Source organism: Lissotriton vulgaris, chromosome 1_1 (assembly GCF_964263255.1).
Source record: "Lissotriton vulgaris chromosome 1_1, aLisVul1.2, whole genome shotgun sequence".
Classification (NCBI taxonomy): Eukaryota; Metazoa; Chordata; class Amphibia; order Caudata; family Salamandridae; genus Lissotriton; species Lissotriton vulgaris.
The window spans coordinates 455,061,983-455,079,184 of NC_141685.1; the positions used below are offsets into that span (position 1 = coordinate 455,061,983).

Below are 17,202 nucleotides of genomic sequence, written 5' to 3' on the forward strand. Positions count from 1 at the left end.
CGCACATGGTATACTGTTGACTCTTATTATCACCCTGAATAAATAAAAACTAAAACTTTAAAATAAAACAGTTATTGAGTACACTGTGTTCAGTCACCGTGTTGTATAAAATATTCATACATGCACACACTCTCGGGCCAGTAAGGTGACATGCCTTGGGAATTTCATTGTAGAAGGTCAAATTTTCCATAGTCGATTACAAATCCAGTGACTCAATAGTGGCTCAGTGAAAGTACTCCACTAAGAGCATATCCTTCGCTGTTAGAGTTTCATGTGTCTGCTCTTCTGTTTGTATGTGTTTTAGTAATAAGTATTAGTCTTGAGGCTGTTTATTGTAAAGCACCTAAATTGGGGTGTTTGTGGAGTAGGATTAGGAAATTAACATGTCCCAGTGGTTCATAAGCACAGGAATTAAAGATCAATGTTTTTTCCAAAACTCACATGTCAAGTAAAGCCTCTGTCCGTTAAAAGTAGTGTTTTCAGATACTAATTTTTTCTTTAGGTGCATTCACAAAACCACTCTTGAATTTTGGAACTGACTGTTTCTGTAGTGTGATGTCTGTGTGACATTTTAGCTCACTGATAATACTATTTCAGATGGGACAGCTGTGCAAGTTCATTCTGTTGTGGAGTTTATAGTCCTGTCCTCCATGTTGTCCTGTTAGCCAATTTGTGGATTTTAAAGGTTTTACAACATTGACTGTTTTACTCTCTGTTCCTTCATTTGATGTTGATTTAATGAACAAAATTGTGCTAGTCTATTGTGTGCATGCCTATAGGGTTTGCATCTGCTTCGTCCCTGTATTTATTTTTATCTGTTTCTTCCCATTGGAGCTTGCTGTTTTTTATGTGTTAGATTTATTTGTTCTATTTCAATTTCTGATCTGTGCTAAACCTCATTTTTGTAAGTGTAGGAAAGTGGATTATTACGTGTTTAGTTGTAAGACTTAATCAGGTCCAATTACTTTGTTTAATAAAACCCTTAACTCTGTTCTAGGCAGCTGTACACACAGCTGTTAGACTGAATAAAAGGAACAAATGTAAAGCATTTAGCAGTACCAAAACAGTAAGTAAGTAACCTAACACACAAAACATCAGGCACCAATTTATAAAAATATAGTGCATTTTTATCTTAAAATAGACTTAAAAAATACAAACATCTATTAAGGGAAACCAAAGATATGAATTTTTAAAGGTAAGTAAATCACTGTAGGTCAGTCTTGGGAAGTGCAATAAATTGTTGTAAGCAGTTTAAACGTTTTTCGCGAATTGATGAGTATGGATTCTTCTCTTCATTTGGATGGCCCACGGTGGTTGGGGGCAAGTCACAGGGACTATTGGTGTTCAGAGAAAGTGATCTAATGGGTCCATCCAAGAAGTGATCCTGATGCTGTGGATGCTGAAGTAAGTATTCCTGAGTCCAACCTGGTATCCACGAGTGTCAAGGGTAATATTCAGCCTAGGACTCAGTCTCCCACAATGCAGCAGGAGAATCCAGTGCAGTTCTAGTCAGCGAATTTGTAGTAAATAATACAAATAATCCAAGAATTGTAGGTACTGGTTTAATGGAAACAGCACAGTACTCTCTTCTTCAAGTCCCAGCAGAGATCTGCTAGTACAAACACATTTACAGATAAACTATTCTAAAAAGAATCTTCAGTCACATGCATGCGCACAGAACTAAAGAATAGCAGATTAAAAGGGAAACACAATGAAAATAATCTTGAAAGGATAATGATACAGATAGGTATGAACTGAAAATGCTACACATTTCCCTCCTAAAGAAATTCAACAGCATAAAGAAATACATTTAGAAACACGTCTGACATTCCAGACCTTACCATCTTGCGTAACCACACTGTGACGATTTACCTTCACAATTTTAATAGGTTTACCAAATTTGATCTCACCTTTAGAAATAAAACCAGGTTTACGAATTCTCACCCAATCACCACACTTAAACACAGGTACTTTTACCTTCATTCGATCATCATAATCACACTTGATCTTATCTTGCTTCATTTCAACTTTACCAGCTACATCAGTAACATCAAGTAAAACATCATGAGGAATAGTACTCTTTTTAAACCACCACGGACACAATTTAGATGTGGGATCTCTACCTCTTAACAACCGGAAAGGAGAAATCTCAGTAGTCGAATGAGGTGTTATCCGATATAGCCAAAGTCTTTCTCTTAACCTTTCTCTCCACAAACCACCAAAAGTCCGAGCCCAAAGGATATCCTGTTTGAGAACCCTGTTGTATCTCTTAACCTCTCCATTCCCCTGTGGTTCATACAACGCCGTGGTGACATGTTTGATGCCACAATCTTTAAGAAAATCCAACATTTCAGAAGATTTAAACTGTACGCCATTTTCAGAAATCATCATTTCAGTATAACCTTCTCGAGCAAATAGCTGTTTCAAAAACAAAATCACATTTCCCGAACTGGGATGAGAAATGAGCTTGACCTCTGGCCATTTAGAGTGGTAGTCAACAACCACAATGGCAAACCTACATTCCACTGGAAAAAAATTGAAAGGACCAGAAATGTCAATACCCAATTTTTGCCATGGATACTCCGGCCATTTAACAGGTATCAAAGGAGCTGGACTACATTTACAAGTCTTGTCACTTTCTATACAATCTGGGCATTCCCTCACAAACCTATCAACAAACCTATCCACTCCTGGCCACCAAAAATTAGATCTAATCAACCTCTTCATAGATGACATACCCATGTGACACTCATGACTAAGTTTCAAAATAGAATCACGAATCCCAAAAGGTGGAATACACTCCCCAGATCTAAAAAGCAAATCACCTTCAGTAAGTAACTCTTCTTTAATATTCAAAAATGGAATGAGATCCGCAGACACTTCACACTTAGGAGGCCAACCCTTCTTGATATAATCTCTCACATGGCACAGAGGAGAGTCCTCATTCATACTTTTCCTCCACACCTCTTCAGATATCAACTTAAAATTTTCAGGAACAGACTCTGTAATACTAACTACAATTTCATCATCTCCTGGTTCTTCAACACCGTTATATGGCAGCCTGGACAAAAAGTCCGCAGTTACATTCAATTTTCCTGGAACATACTCAACGTTGAAATTGTACTCCTGTAGACGTGACATAAGTCTAGCTATGCGAGCAGTAGCTCTAGCCCCTCCACCAGGCGACAAAATATTCACCAAAGGCTTATGGTCAGTTCTTAACATGAACCTTGCACCCCAAATATAATTCCGAAAATGTTCCACCACCCATACACATCCCAAGAGTTCCTTCTCGATAACAGCATATCCTCTCTCAGTGGCGGTGAGTGTACAAGATGCAAATGCCACATTCCACTCCTCCTTTCCAGAGCTTTGTGATAAGACACAACCCAAACCGTAAAGGCTAGCATCTACTGTTAATAAACACAACTTATCTAAACAGAAAGGTCAGAGAGTAGGAGCAGCAACCATGTCAGCTTTTATACTATCAAATGCACTTTGCTGTCTACTACCCCATACAAATTCCACATTTTTCCTAGCAAGTTCTCTAATAGGTTCCATCTTAGAAGCACAATCTTTGATAAACTTGCTGTAGTACTCACAAAGACCTGAAAACGACAGCAACTTATCCTTACTATCAGGTGCAGGTGCCTTTAAAAAAGCGTCAACCAAAGATTCTTTGGAGATACACCATCTTTCGAAATCGTGTGCCCTAAATACTCAACAGTCTTCTGAAACAATTTGCACTTTTTACTCTTAATCGTCAAACCAGAATCACTCAAAACCTTACCTACATTTCTCAAATGTTCACAATGGACTTCATCATTCTTTGAAAAAATAAGAATGTCGTCTTGAAAACACTTAACGTAATTTCCCATTTCCCTAAACAAATGATACATCGACCTTTGAAAAACGGATGCCGCTGAAGCTAAACCAAACGGCATTCGCTTACATTGGTACAATCCTTGAGGGGTAATAAATGCTGTTAGATGTCTGGACTCTTTTGTCAATTCAATTTGATGATATGCCGATCTAAGATCGAGCGTTGAAAATACCGTGGCTCCCCCAAGCATACTCACAACCTCATTTATGTTGGGTAATGGATGGCAATCAACAACGATATTTGCATTTAAAGCTCTCAAATCAATGCAAAGCCTCAAACTTTTATCAGGCTTACGGGCAAGAACTGGAGAAACCCATTCAGATGATTCAACCTCCTCTATCACTTCATTATCCAGCATCTCCTTAAGAGCGTTACCCAATTCTTCCCTGAAATTAAGTGGTACTCCCCTAAGTTTTTGCACAAGAGGAACAGCTCCTTGTTTGAGCTTGATAGCATGCGCAAAACCCTTCAATTTGCCTAAACTTTCTGAAAATACATTAGGAAATTCATTAGCCAAATTCTTCCATCTACTGTCATCTTCTTTACTGACAATGGAACCTACTTCTGGAAGTGTATCGTTAAATACTGTGACAGGTTCTTTACTCCTTGGATTTAACATAATACCTAACTTCCATTGATCCCTCCATCCTAGTACATCAACACCTTTTTTGGCTACATACAATTTAATGACTGCAGATCTCCCTTTGAAATAAATAGTAGACTGTAAATAACCAATAAAATCAATGTTCGAACCATTAAAACACAGAGCATTAATATTTGGTGAGGAAAGATCTTTTTCAGATAATTTTGAACCATACTTTTCTGAGAAATAATCTCTAGTAATGATGGTCCAGGGAGAACCAGAGTCTGCCATCAATTCAAGGTCTACTTCCCAAAAATTTACAATACATTTGGGTGAATTAAGTACTTCACCATCAACAACCCCAACATTTATCAATGAAACTACCATACCACCCTCTCTTATCACTTCTCCAGTTTTAGAATGTTCACATTGAATATAAGGAATTTCACAAGAAGGATTAGATCTTACACAAGAAACCTAATTTTTCTTGAAATGATTAACATTGCGATCATTACTTCCCCTCTTTACGTCTCTACATGCTTTAGAGAAATGACCAATTCTCCCACATTTGCAACATTCTTTACCAATTGCAGGGCAGAACTTAAAAGATGCGACATGAATATTACTACCACATCTGTAACACACAATATGATTCCTTCCAACATTCTTATTAGGTTGGAAACAGTTTTTTACATTGCTTATGGTACATACATCATCTCCAGATTTGTCATTCTTCCCACCTTTAGCATTTTCTTCAATAGTTTTCATCCATTTATTGGATTGCTCAAATGCCTTAGCTGTAGATATACTTTCTTATAACGTAGGATCCCCCAAAATCTATAACTGCTCTTGCGTCTTTTTACACTTTACATTAACTATAATCTGGTCCCTAATCATTTCATCTGTAATCTCTCCAAAATTACATGAAACGACTAAAGACCTTAAAGCAGTTAAAAAATCATCAAAAGATTCAGACTCCTTTTGTGCCCTGGTGTAGAATTTATAGCGATTAAGAGCAATACTAGTAGTGGGTTTGAATCTAGTTTCAACACGTAACATGGCTTCATCAAAATTGCCTAAATCACCAGGTACTGGAGGAAGGGTTCTAAAAATGGCTTGCCCTTCAGACCCTAGACAATAAAGAAAAATATTCTTCTTTCTCTCATTCCCCATCCTCTCTCCATCTATAGCCTTAAGATAAGTCAAAAATTCCTCCTTTCATCTATTCCAAGGAATAGGAGGATCACCCTTACTCTGGAGAAATTTCGAAGGAGGATCAAATTGCATAGTTATGAATATGTAGTTACGAATATGTAGAGTCACAAATGTAAACTACAACAGGTATAGCAAATAGAACCGTGTACATAAAAATAGCGTGCTTAAAGAAAACCAAAATAATATTTGTTGCTCAGATAAAACAAAATTATGTTAAGACATTTTAAATTCAACAAAACACTAAAGTAATACCGCAAATATTAAAAGATTTCATATTCAATTGTTTTGTGAAATCCTTCCGGTAAAATATTGTCGAGTTGTTCTTGCCGCGTTGTTATGTCAAAATCGTTCCGGTGAGAGATTGCCGCGTTGTTATGGCAACTCAAAATGGCTGCCAATGACTTATTACGTCCTCGCGTAATGATGTAATCTCGTTGTGCCTAATCCCGTCACAGTCCCGTAGTGTTGCAATGTCGTGTTTCCTCGTAGTCCAGCAGAATTCCAGAAGCGACAACACTGGACACGCGACTGCAGACAGCGCCACGCGGCCCCAACGTGAAAGGTTTGAAAAATGCCAGAATCCTTCTAAAATTCGTAATATGGGAAAAAATGTATATGGAAAATCCTCGTTTTGACACCAATATATTTCCGGCGCTTTTATCTGATGAGGTCTAGGTTAAAGCAATGTAGGATGTAAATCTCCTCACGCCAGCCAAAATAAAAGGTTCAAAAGTACGTAAAAATTTGCATTCAGAAAGCAATCTCCCATATGAAGATAGTAATAAGTTGTAGTAGTTTTAGTAAAAGAAAGCAATTTCAATCCAATCTAAAGCAATTCTTCAGCTCCAAAAATTCATGAAAATCCACCAAAATGTACCACTCCTGTGCTGTAAGTAGAGTAGATAGGTACTGATCCCACTCTCGTCGCCTAATTTGTAGTAAATAATACAAATAATCCAAGAATTGTAGGTACTGGTTTAATGGAAACCGCACGTTACTCTCTTCTTCAAGTCCCAGCAGAGATCTGCCAATACAAACACATTTACAGATAAACAATTCTAAAAAGAATCTTCAGTCACATGCATGCGCACAGAACTAAAGAATAGCAGATTAAAAGGGAAACACAATAAAGATAATCTTAAAAGGGTAATGATACAGATAGGTATGAACTGAAAATGCTACAGATGGTCAACTGGTCTCTCAGTTCAGCGGTTGCTTGCAAGTATGTAAATCTTTTGCTTAGGAGGACCAGAGCCCACTTCGACCTTGGCTACGGATCCCACAGGCTTGGAGACACTTCGAGAAGGACACGGTGCTCAACAGGCATTTTGGTGTCTATTAGCCGTCAGATGTTCCTCAGTAGCTGGCCTCTAGATGAGCCTTAGCTTTTTGTGGTCCTAATACCAAACAGAAGTCTAGCCAATTATCCCTTGAAGTCAGTTCTTTCTTCCTGTCACAAGTGGAGCTCTTTTCCACGAGTAGGGACTGCAGGAGCAGTAAGTCTTTGGTGCAACCTCTCAATGCTGATTCCAGTGAGCAGCAGGACAGAAATTCGGTTATCTCCTTTCCAGCTCTGTAGTTATCTAAGGACTGTGGATCTGGGGTGCCACTTTTATGCCATCTTTTCGTATGTGGGAAAGGAGGACTCACCAGCCAGTGGGACTAGTAGTTCCCACAAGGCACCCCTTCCCACCTTCTCGAGGTTTGGCCTTCAGGCAATAACAGGACACCCTTCTCTACTCAAATCCAAGCTAGTGCAAGCCTCATTTTCTCATGTGAGGAGTCCTGGGCACACCCCCTGGGTGTACCCAGGATAATAAGCCTTCCTGGAAACCAGTTCTGCGACTGGGTTTTCCCCCCTGGAGGACATGCCAACTTGACTGTCTACACAAAGGAGCAGTCAGACGAAGGTGTCATTGCCATGTGTTTCACTGAGGCAGTAGCCTCTTTGAAGTTGGACCAACTGTGGCCACCACCCATTAGTAATTCTGCTAGAAGAGGTCACTACTCCTCCCACCATAAATTCTTTGTTTCTGGGAATGCTTCAAACAGCTGTGTAACAACAACTGCAGATAGACAGGAAAGACTACCGGAGGTGTGGGCAACAAAATAGGGACTTTCGAAAGTCACCTTAAATGCGATCACAGCAATGAGTCTGGTTTAATGTAATGATTCATTTGCTACCTTTGAATAATTGCTTTGGTGGTCCCAAATGGAATTTTGCACTGCTGCTAGTGAAGCTTCATGTTAGTCAGTAGAACTACCAGCCTTGCTACAGTGAAAACTGCAGTTGTGTGTTTTCACTGTCAGGGCATGTTACACACAAAAGGAACACTGCCACTTTTTTATTAATGTTTTGAACCCCGCCTGGTCTGCTATCACCAGACCTAAGGGTCTGGTGACCCTTAGGTAGCTTATTAATATTAAAAAGGAAGGTTTTGACCTGGCAAAAGAGTATATTTTTCCATGTTGAGTTGGCAGGTTTAACGCTGCCCCATTAGGCTGCAGTGACAGACCTTGAGTTCTATTTTACCTTTGTAAATTTAGGTGTGGCACAATTAAGTGCTTTAGTCCTATAGTGGTATGTAACTTGCTTGCCCTGAGTACCTCTTCTGCCATATACTAGAGACCTGTATGTAAGTAAAATAAAAAGATCAGGTATTTGCAGTTGTACGCATACTTTGAGGGTCAGAGCACATACACAGAGGCTGGACAGCAGGGTCCAGTCCAATGCACAGTCAAATAATCAGCAGCATAAGCCCAAAAACTGCAGAGAGAGGTGTTCATAATAACGTTAAATTGAAATATTGGTGTCTAAGATATGACCATCTTTCACACTTGTTCCTTTTTGGGTTTTTAATGGGTTCTTGATGAGGCTCATGTTGCTGGTTAGCTGCTTCTGAGTGTCTGTAAAAGGGAGCCGGAAGAAGGACAAGTAAATATAAGGAGTAATGAAGTGTTTGGAGAGTAAGAGGGACTGGGCTGAAGATCTCTGTATTACGTGTAACAGGTTACATTCTTAGTCTTCTTCTGTTCCAGTATCAAAAGCAATGAACATGAAAAAATCTACCTTAAACCTTTTGTATTTAGCCAGCAGATAACCACTTTTGTTTGGGAGGTTGAACCAGGTTGGCTGTATATTTGGAAAAATGCTGGTGCTGTAGGTAGGAGCTGGAATTTTATACACATTTTAGGGCCTTGAACTCAATGTGCTGTTTCACTGGGTCTCTATACAGTGATCTGTGATTCACGCCAAAGATCAGGTAGGTTTAATCCTTCTGAAGTTGATTTTAGAGTAGTTTGCAAATTAACTTCTCTGGGACATAGTCATATATCCCATTGCAATGTCAAAGGGACTGTGGCTAAGGTATAACAAACCTTAGGATAAACAGCATTTGGTTTTACATGTAGCTGGACATCATCATCATCATCTTACAATTGAATCTAGATTCCTAGCTGACGCAAAAGATGAGCTTGTTGATGTACGAATTACTTACCTTCGGTCATGCCTTATCTGATAGGGACTCTTTATCTAGCCACAATTTCCTTACCTTAGAAATATCCCAGGCATCAGACTAGATCCAGACATTTTTTGTGAGCAGTATCCCTGCACACCGGTAGGCGGCGTCCTTCTGCTCTACGTGGCGCCGTTCGCACTGGAAGTGGTGTGCCTGGTGCCTTGGCGATTTTAGCAATATAGAGAGGCTCTGCTAGTTTGTGGAGCACAGTATAATCTAGCTATGACCTCAGTTTCCAGTGCTAAGTTATTGTCTGTTACCATCTTTCCAGGCGCTTAGAGGCCTGCAGGTGATTAGGCGCGATATAAAACCTCACTAACAATAACAATAACAATAACTATATAGGTGCCACTCCAGCGCGCTGACGTCAGTTTCTTTTTGCTATTTTCCATGCTAAAAGTGTGGAGCCACAAAGCACACTGACCACTTGTTTGAAAGATTAGGGCCCTGAAAGGAGAAAAGCCCTGGCTTAGACAACCGTTCGTAGGCCGGGGAGGATGAGTGTGTCAGTAAGGAATCTGCTGCTAGATATAGTCGCTATCAGATAAGACCTGGCCTGTGCATAGCAGATTTTAATGTAAAAGACCATCAATCAAGAGCTTGTCAGTTTCTGTACAACCTTCCCCTTTTCAGCTCTGACATACCCCACGGTGTTGGATGTCCACCCAGAAACTATTTCGTGCAGTTAAGGTAGAATGACAACACTCTTTTTGGGTTCAGTCGATTGAGTTGCTCCTCTTACTTAGAGGGATGTGGCAAAGCGTAAAAGGTAGGCAGGGTGGTGGACTATCCCACATAAAAGGGAGTAACCACTTTCAGCAGAAAAGAAGCTGCAGTGCGAAGAACTAACTTGTCTGGGAAGATGGTTACGTATGAAGGCTTAGATGTCAAAGCCTGAAGCCCACTGACCCTCTGGGCAGATGTTATCGCCGCTAGGAAGCCAGTCTTGATGATTAGGATCTAAGAAGACAGTTCTGTAGCTGCTCAAGGGAGCACACATCAGAAATGTAAGTGTGAGTTTGAAGTGCAACTGAGGCATGATAAAGGGTGAATGTGGAGACATATGTTAGAGACATTTCAAAAACGTATTTCCGATAGGGGATTTGAACAGGAATGGCTGATTTGGCAACCTCAAAAAGGCTGGTATGACAGAAACATACCCCTTTAAGGTGCCCAAAGTAGAGCCCTGCTGGGCAAGAAAAAGAATAAACAGAAGGACAAAAAGAGGGTCAATGTGCTTTTCTACACCCAATGCCACAAACATGCCAGAGCAGCAGGCGTACCCCATCTTGGTGGAGGGATGCCAGCTGCCGAGATGACATTGCATACTTAGGGCGGAAGGTCGAAAGCTGTCAACTGTCCTCACTTAATCACCACGTGTGAAAGCAGAGCGTTGACCGTTTTGTATGAAGAACCTTTTCCTGCTGCTGCGACAGAAGATCCTTCAATAAAGGCAGCCTGATCAGAGGGCCGATGGCCATGCTCAACAGCCTGGGATACCATGCTGTCTGAGCCCAATCTGGGGTTAAAAGGATGGCTTTGACTCAATTGTTCCTGATCTTCTTGTGAATTCTGGGCAGGAGTGGTATGGGTAGAAAGGCATACAGGAGCCCTGAGCTCCACTCGAGACAAAAAGCATTTCTGAGCTAGAGCTGACTTGGAAACTCCATTGGGCAGAATTGCTGACATTGTCTGTTCTCTGCGATAGCTGTAGAAAAAGTGCCCTTTTTGACATTGTAACCCCCACTATTTGCCTGTTATCTGATGCAACTTTGACAGGAAGTGCACTGGGTTCCTGCTAACCAGGTCCCCAGTTCCAGATCTCTTTTACAAACATTGTTTCCCCAATTGGTAGTACCTTTAGCACTCCCTGTAAGTCTTACCCTGGTACCTAGGCTGAAGAGGGTCCCTAAGGGCTGCATCATGTATTGTGCCACACCAAGAGACCACTCACGATACAACTAGAGACTGCCACTGCAGGCTGTGTCTTGTTGCAGACAGAAGTGAAAACATGACCTGGCACACAGCCCTGTGTGTCATGCCTGCAGACACTGGATGCAGTATAGGTAAGTCACCTCTACAGCAGGCCTTATAGCCCTAAAGCTGGAAATGGCTATACAGGGGGTGTAGTTACCCCAGGGGTAAGTAGCCCATTGACTACTGCCCTACAATCCCCTAAAATCTAGTATTTAGGGGAACCCCTAACAACAGGAAATCTGATCCTGCCAACCCAAAAGAAGAAGAACTGAAAAGCAGCGAAAAGCCAGAACTGAGGAAGAAGCAACTGATTTGACGCCAACCCTGCCAGGTTGTTTGCCTATTTCCGACAGTTGCGCCGAAACCATCTTACCCTACAAGCTGCTGAGCCTCCAAAAGCCTGGGAGAACTGCCAGCACTTCTATAAAGACCCAGGGACTCCCTTGGAGCAGCGGAGCTGTTCCCCCTGCATCCTGTAGGCACCAGAGAAAGAACTGTGAGGACCTTGGCAATCTCCGCCCGATCTCCCTACTAGCAGCCCCAGGCAAAATGCTTGAAAAACTGATACAACGTCAACTGAATAGCTTCATTGAGGAAAATAGGATTCTGCATGAAACTCCATCGGGTTTTAGATCGGGTTTCAGCACCGAGACCGCCCTTATTGAGGTGGCTGAGTCGATTAGGTGGTCCTTAGATTCAGGAGCATCAGCCATGCTGGTGCTCCAGGATCTATCTGCCGCGTTCGATACGGTAGAACACGGCACACTGTTACAACGGTTGGAGGATATTGGTCTAAAGGACAAAGCACTGGGCTGGCTCCACTCCTATTTAACAGACCGCTCCCAGAAAGTGGCCCAGGGTTCCTTCTCCTCTAAACCAAAACGCCTCTTGTGCGGCGTTCCCCAGGGGTCGGCACTCAGCCCTTTACTTTTTAATGTTTATCTAGCTCCACTCTTTACCTTGATCGCCAAATGGGGGTCAAGGCAATTTCGTATGCAGACGATACTCAACTAGTCGTCCCCTACTCAGAAGTGTCAGAGACAGCTTTCAGCAAATTTAAGGGCTGCCTTCGTGATGTAGCTAGTTGGATGAATACCAACAAATTAAAACTGAACGCAGGTAAGACTGAGGTGGTCTTTTTTGGCAAAAACACACGCCCCTCACCAGACCTGTGGTGGCCACCTGAAATGGGCCCTCCGCCGACCCCAGCACTAATGCAAAGAACTTGGGGGTGAGATGGGATGACAGTCTCTCCTTCTCTTCCCATATTCAGCAGGTCACAGCAGGGTGTCTACACAAACTCAGGAATCTCTGCAAGTTTCTCTCTCTATTACCAGAAGATTGCCGCAAAATGGTAGTCCATGCGACTGTTACATCTAGGCTAGATTACGCGAACGGCCTCTACCTTGGCATACCAAAATATTTGATTCAACGATTGCAGATTGTGCAGAATGCGGCTGCAAGGCTGATAAAGCATATCCCTTTTAGACAGCATGTCTCTCCGCATCTGCGCGAGCTGCACTGGCTCCCAGTGGCAAGCAGAATCAAATTTAAAGCCCTGACCCTGGCTTTCAGAGCACTACGGGGCACTTGCCCCAATTATCTAAAACTTAGGCTCCCCCGTTACCATCAGGTGAGGCTCCTGTGCTCAAATTACCTGCTCCAGCTACACGCCCCACGAGTCAGAAAGGCTCGACTTGGAGGCAGGTCCTCTGCTGGCACGGTGAAATTGTGGAACGCCCTACCGCCCTCCATCCAGTCTGCAACGACAGAATCTGGATTTAAGAAGCAATTAAAGACTTGGCTCTTTACGTAGAAAATCTAAGCCTCCCTTTTGCTACTTGTTCTGCTAAAACTGCTCACATAGCGCCGGGACACCTCGTGGTGAGGAAGCTGTTCGCGCTTTATAAATATCAGTATTATTATTATTATTATTATTATTATTTAAACCACAAAGATCTGACACCAAAAAGCACAAGAGTTGAAAGGGGCCTAAGTTGCCAGCGTGGTCCTCAGACCTTCCAGACTCAAAGCCCACCTTCGGTCTCCAGGCTGTGGACTTCTGGAGGCTGACTGCAGCCTCTGTGTTCTTGCCCCCTCTACTGCAAGTGACTTTGGTGACAAGAATCCAACGATTCAAAGTGGACCGAAGGTGTCCAAACCTCCCCGAGCACTGTGAGGCTTGAGCCCACCTGTTGGTTCAAGTCGCCTGCCTTCCCAGTCCAAACCTGCAGCCTCTTTCTGACCTGACCGATCCTCATTGACTAACTTCGGGCACTCCATGCCGAATTGCACCACTACACCCAGCTGCCCCAGTGCCGTTGGAGGTGACCTGCAGCTGCCTTGAACTTTGCTCTGTACTCACCGTAAGTTCTGAGGATTGGTCTTGTACGTTGTTGTAAAGAACGTGTCCATTGTTTGTTTTTCCTCCATAGGATAATGTTGGCGCCTGTGGAAATTGCGCTTTCTGAAACCTAAAGGTATTTCTATCTTGAAATGTACATACCTGATCGTAATGATTCTGGTGCCTAATTTTATATAAACATAGGTTTTATTTTTGCTATGTTTTATAATTGGTATTGATCTCCTTATTGAGTCATGTCTACCATTTATTGACTGTGTGTGTCTCGCAGATGTCTAACCCTCCTTTCTGATAAGCCTAAGGCTGCTACACCACACTACCCTCTAAAAAATCACATTGGGATTGCTAGAGCAAGCCCCTGTCCACTTGTAAGGGAATACCTGGACTTGCACAGTATACCTCTTTTTGATATACAATTTAAAGTGCCAGCTTCCTACATTGTTGGTGCAGCATTGGGATACAAGACTTGACATTTGCTGTACTACTTGTTTAATAGGTGATACCACCAAGAATCCAAATTAATCCTTAGCTAAAATTATTTTTGTCTGTTTCAACTTTTTTCTAAAGTGTTTAAACTAGCTAGTTAAGGGTCTTGTGTTAAGTCCTCCAGCACCAACTGTGTAAAATCTAAAAAGTATTTCAGTTTGTTAGGGCTTTTAGAAAGGTTACTTACGATTTTTAGTAATTTTTAAAAGGACCTAACAGCTTTACAACAATGACTGAGGTAGCAAGAATCCTCTCAGAAGTTCAAACTGGGCCCTACAGGAACCTTACATTGTCCCAACTTATGGACGTTTGCCAAGCATGGAGCCTTGCCATGGGGCTTAGGCCTGCTAAAGCACATCTGCAAAGGTTGCTTGCAGAAAATGCTAAGAGCCTAGCAGGGAAAGAAACCTCTGATGAAGGAGAGGTGGATGCTGACTTGGATGATGACGTAGATGATGATTCCATGATAATATCCTACTGATAGCAGTATCCGGATTATGATAGTACTCCAGGAGAAGTAGACAGTGAAGATGCAGATCTTCAGAGAATAGCCAAGAGGATAGAATTAGAAGCTAAACTCTTGGCTGTAGAAAAGGAAAGTGCTGAGATGGGCCTATGACCAATCTCTTGTGACAGCAACCTTTTTAATAGGGAGAAAGAATAAGCTTTTGACACTAGGATCCGCAAAGGGGTTGTCCCTAAATATGTGGAAGGTGAGGATATATCCAAATGGTTTAAAGCCTTTGAGAGAACTCATAAAATGAGGAAACTCAGCCTAAAAAAATGGGATAGGATCCTGACACTGAATGAGACAGAAGCTAAGTCCTGTGACCTCATTAAGGATACCCTGATTGAGGGCTTTAGACTCATCACTGAGGAGTACAATATCAGGTTCAGGAAAACACGAAAAACCCAGAGTCAGACCAGGGTAGATTTTGTTTACTTCTCAGTCAAAACACTAGGTGGCTGGTTGAAAGGTAACAAGGTGCAAGACTATGATGGGCTTTATAATCTTATTATGAAAGAACATCTGTTAAGTAGCTGTGTTCCTGAAATGTTGCATGAGTACTTGGTTGACCTAGGTCCACTTTCTTCCCAAGAAGTGGGAAAGAAGGCAGACCACTGGGTCAAGTCATGAGTAACTAAGACCGCTCATGGTTGGGCTGACAAGAAGAAAGGGGTTGCTAAGGATGGCTGAGTACATGCAAAAAGCATCCAAAAACCTTGAGGCCAGTCAAGAGTTCCAGAAACACTGGTATGACCAAAAGGCTGCACTGGCGGAGTACCAAACAAGGCAGAAGTTGTGGGTTTTGGAACCTGTGGCTCATAGGGCCCTCTAAGACAAATAAAGTAGACCATATCCTATCCTCCAAAGAAAAGGGGAGGTCACCTATCTGGTGGACCTTGGTACTCACGGGAGCCCGAAGAGAGTCATCCATATGAATCACCTTAAACCCTATCATGACTGCTGATATGGCCATGCTGATGGTCACTGATGAGGATCAGGAAGAAGAGAGTGTACATCTCCCCTACCTCCTCTCTCACAGTCCTAAAGATGGGTCATTTGAAGGAGTGAAACAAGACAGATATACACGCAATTACTAGGGCAGACAAATTGATTGACAACCAAACGTCTTAGTACTTTTGATTTAACATCATGGTAGTGGTATATTGGTCGGACCCCAGGAGCAAATGAGAAATCAGCATTCCCTGTTGTGCCCTTTGAACTAAAGAATGACCCTACCACCTTCCAAAGGCTGGTGAACAAAGTTCCTACTCATTTGGGATGTATTAGTACAAAATAGAAATCAGCATTCACGGATATGTCCCTTTGAACTAAAGAATGCCCCTGCCACCTTCCAAAGGTTGGTGAACAAAGTTTCTGCTGGGTTGGAGTCTTTTAGTGCAGCATATCTTGATGATATTGCTGTCTATGGCTCCACTTGGCAGGATCACCTGATCCACTATGGAAAGGTACTTGAGGCTCTGCAGAGCGCAGGCCTCACTATCAAGGTAAGCAAGTGCCGAATAGAGCAGGGCTCTGTTTTATACTTGGGCCACCTTGTGGGTGAAGGCTAATTTCAACCCAAGACCCAGACTATTGTGGACTCTGTAGCTACAGGAGATTTGTAAAGGGGAATGGTACTCTTGTGGCACCCCTCACAGAATTGACCTCTAAGAAAATGTAAAAAAGGTAACCTGGACAGTGAGCTGTCAAAAGGCTTTTGACATTCTGAAGGCAGTGATGTCCTCAGCAATGATTATAAAAGTTTCAGATTATTCTAGGCATTTCATAGTGCATTCAGATGCCTTGAACATGGGATAGGAGTGGTCCTATCCCAAACCAATAATTATGGCCATGACCAACCTGTTGCTTTTATCAGCAGGAGCTTTCTCCCCAGATTGAAGCCTTTGCTGTGGTTTGGTCCTGGAAGAAGCTGAGGCCATAATTCTTTGATTCTCATTACTTGTCAAATTGACCACAGGTCCATCATGAACTATTGCATGCAACAGGGACAGTCTCCAGGGCGTGGCCAAAAGAGCAAAATTGAGGGACAAATGGAAGCTATTTAAACTATTAAAAATGAGGATTTTTTTTAAAAGCACACGGAGGACCCAATCAAAAGTTATGGGCTCGCTGAATGCCCAGATAGTAGCTACAGCATGTCTTGAGAGACAGCGCATGTGCTGCCTAGGCAAGACCTAAAAAGAATGAAAGGACAAATGTTTTTTAGGAGAATTCTGGACCCAACCACTAGATGGTAGAATAATATAAAGCATGTGAATCCAGAATATTTTTTTAGCTGCTAAACTGCACTGACTGGTAACAAACTATACGTTTTCACTACCAGCACACATGAAACTTTAAAATACTTGTCCAACTTTTTTAATAGACTGCACCCTGCCCTTTAGGCTGTTCAGTGCCTACCCTAGTGGTGATGTATATGTTTTAAAAGGAAGATTTAGGTTTTGCAAAATGTGTATTTTGCTAGGTCGAAAGAGCAGTTTAAAACTGCGTTCACAGGCTTCAGTGGCAGGCCTGAGGCATGTTTAAAAGGGCTACTTGAACTTGTGGCATAATATGTGCTGCAGGCCCACTGGTAGCATTTAATTTACGGACCCCGGGTACATGTAGTGCCACTTTACTAGAAAGTTCCTAGTAAATTAATTGTGCCAG

At 42.1% G+C, this 17,202-nt stretch overlaps 1 protein-coding gene across 4 annotated transcripts in view; it reads left to right on the top strand.

Annotated features, from left to right (window-relative positions):
- Nucleotides 1-17,202, top strand: part of RAVER2 (ribonucleoprotein, PTB binding 2) — a 443,388-nt gene that overhangs the window by 166,012 nt on the left and 260,174 nt on the right. The gene's annotated exons all lie outside the window — the stretch shown is intronic.